A 3,527-nucleotide genomic window follows, 5' to 3' on the forward strand; every position below is an offset into this window, starting at 1 on the left:
TTATTCTTCCTATCCAAGAACAAGGAATATTTTTCCATATCATTGTATCTTTTTTATTTCCCTTAACAATGCTTTGTAATTTTCGTTATATAGGTCCTTTACATTCTTTGTTATGTTTCTTCCTAGAAATTTCTTTTTGTTCTTGCAATAATGAAGGGGATTTTTTTTTTTGAGTTCATTTTCTAATATTACATTGTTGGCATATAGAAAGGCTATGAACTTTTGTATATTAATTTTGTATCCTGCGACCTTACTGTATTGGTTTATTGTTTCTAGTAATCTTTTTGTGGAGTCTTTGGGGTTTTCGATGTATAGGATCATATCATCTGCAAAAAGTGATACCTTTATTTCTACTTTTTTGATATGGATGCCTTTTATTTTTTTCTCTTTCTGACTACTCTGGCCAGAACTTCTAGCACCACATTAAATAAGAGTGGAGAGAGTGGACAACTCTGTCTTGTTTCTGATTTAAGGTGGAAAGTGTTCAGTTTTATGCCATTTAATATGATATTCACTGATGGTTTATCATATATGGCCTTTATCATGTTGAGATATTTTCCTTCTATACCCATTTTGTTGAGTGTCTTAAACATAAAGTTGTGTTGTATTTTATCGAAAGCCTTTTCTGCATCTATTGATAAGATCATGTGGTTTTTGTTCTTTGTTTTGTTGATATGGTGTATTATGTTAACCGTTTTAGGTATGTTGAACCATCCTTGAGATTCTGGGATGAATCCCACTTGATCATGATGTATTATTTTTTTAATATGTTGTTGTATCGATTTGCCAGTATTTTGTTTAGTATTTTACCATCTGTATTCATTGGAGATATTGGTCTGTAGTTTTCTTTCTTTGTGCCATCCTTGACAGGTTTCAGTATGAGGGTTATGTTGGCCTCATAAAATATGTTTGGACGTATTGCTTCTTTGTCAATTATTTGGAAGACTTTCAGTAGAATAGGAACCAAGTCTTCTTTGAATGTTTGATAGAATTCAGTAGTATAACTGTCTGGGCCTGGACTTTTATTTTTGGGGAGGTTGTTAATAGTTTTTTCTATTTCCTCCCTGCTAATTGGTCTGCTTAGGCTTTCTGCTTCTTCATGACTTAGTCTAGGAAGGTTGTATTTTTCTAGGAATTTATCCATTTCTTCTAGATTGTTGAATTTGGTAGCATATAGTTTTTCGTAGTTTTCTACAATAATTCTGTGTATGTCTATGATGTCTGTGCTGATTTCTCCTCTTTCATTTTGGATTTTGTTTATGTGAATCCTTTCTCTTTTTTCCTTGGTGAGTCTTTCCAATGGTTTGTCAATTTTGTTGGTCTTTTCAAAGAACCAGCTCCTTATTTTATTAATTTTTTCTATAGTTTTTCTGTTCTCTATTTCATTTATTTCTGCTCTGATTTTTATTATGTCCTTTCTTCAGCTGGTTTTGGGTTGTCTTTGTTCTTCATTTTCTATGTCCTTAAGGTATGAAGTTAAGTGGTTTACTTGGGCTCTCTCTTGTTTGTTCTTCTAGGCCTAAAGTGATATGAACTTCCCTTTTATTACTGCTTTTGCTGCATCCCAGAGATTCTGATATGTCATATTGTTATTTTCATTTGTCTGTATATATCTTTTGATCTCTGCAGTTATTTCTTCTTTGACCCATTCATTTTTGTAAAGTATGTTGTTTAGTTTCCACGTTTTTGTTGGTTTTTCCCCTCTTTTTTGCAGTTGAATTCTAGTTTCATGGTTTTATGATCAGAAAATATGCTTGGTACAACTTTAATTTTTCTGAATTTGCTGATGTTATTTTTGTGGCCCAACATATGGTTAATTCTTGAAAATGTTCCATGTACACTAGAGAAAAATGTATACTCTGTCACTTTGGGATGAAGTGTCCTGTAGATGTCTATTATATCCAGGTGCTCTAGTGTTTCATTTAAGGCAAATATATCTTTATTGATTTTCTGTTTGGAGGAACGATCTAAAGCCATCAGTGGTGTATTGAGGTCTCCAATTATGATTGTATTTTTGTCAGTTTTTGTTTTTAGGTCAATAAGAAGCTGTCTTATATATTTTGATGCTCCTTGGTTTGGTGCATATTTATTAAGAATTGTTATGTCTTCTTGATTCAGTGTCCCCTTAATCATTATGAAATGACCATTTTTGTCTCTGAGTATTTTGCTATCTTTTAGTCAGCATTATTAGATAGGAGTATTGCTACACCTGCTCTTTTTTTTGGATGTTATTTGCGTGGAGTATTGTTTTCCAGCCTTTCACTTTGAATTTGCTTTTATCCTTGTTGCTTAGATGTGTTTCTTGTAGGCAGAATACAGTTGAATTTTCTTTTTTAATCCATTCTGCTACTCTGTGTTTTTATATTGGTGAGTTTAATCCATTTATATTTAATGTAATCATTGACACTTTCGGGTTTCCTATTGCCATTTTATACATTGCTGTCTGTTAATTTTATATATTCGTTTGATTCTTCTTTTTTGTTTTTCTATAATTTGTTTTTGTTTGTTTGTATTCCATACTTCTTTCCTCTGTTGCTACATTTTTTAAGTCATGTGCTTCTTTGGTGGTTTTTTCAAGGGTGGTTACCATTAAGTAATGAAAACGGTACCTACCATATTCATTGTAGTACCCTATCTTGCGAGTGTTTCTGCACTTCATCGTCCTTTGCTACTGTTAATCTCTGTCCTCTCCCCTTTTTTTTGCTTTTGCTGTCACAGTTTAAATTTGGTTTTATTGTGTTCTTTGTGGAGCTTTTACTTGTGGTTTTGTTTTGTTTTGTTCTTTGAATCTGGTTGGAAAACCCCTTTAGTATTTCCTGGAGTGGGGGTTTTCTGATGATAAATTTCCTCATCTTTTCTGTATTTGTGAATGTTTTTATTTCTCCTTTGTACTTGAAGGATAACTTTGATGGGTATAGTATTCTTGGCTGAAAGTTCCTCTCTTTCAAGGCTTTACATATTGGGGTCCACTCTCTTCTAGCTTGTAGGGTTTCTGCTGAGAAATCTTATGATAATCTAATAAGCCTTCCTTTATATGTTGTATTCTTTTTTTCTCTGGCTGCCTTGAGAACTTTTTCTTTGTCATTGGTGTGTGCCATTTTCATTATGATGTGCCTTGGAGTAGGTTTGTTATGGTTAAGAAAACTCGGTGTTCTGTTTGCTTCTCCAATTTGTGGCTTTAGTTCTTTCTACAGGCTTGGGAAGTTCTCATCTATTATTTGTTTGAATAAATTCTCCATTCCCTTTTCTTTTTCTTCTCCCTATGATATACCTATTTTTCTTGTTATTCTTTTTGATGGAGTCAGACAGTTCCTTTAGGGCTTTCTCATTTTTTTAAATTTTTGAGTCTCTCTCTTCTCTCTGTTGTGCCTCAGGTTGCTTGTCTTTTACGTCACTAATCCTACCTTCTAGCTGGCCTATTCTATTAGCTAAGCTTGTTACACTCTTTTTCAGTTCATGAATTGAGTTTTTCATCTCTGTTTGATTTGTTTTTATAGTTTCAATTTCCTTGGTAATATATTCTTTGT

Source organism: Saccopteryx leptura, chromosome 6, assembly GCF_036850995.1.
Source record: "Saccopteryx leptura isolate mSacLep1 chromosome 6, mSacLep1_pri_phased_curated, whole genome shotgun sequence".
NCBI lineage: Eukaryota > Metazoa > Chordata > Mammalia > Chiroptera > Emballonuridae > Saccopteryx > Saccopteryx leptura.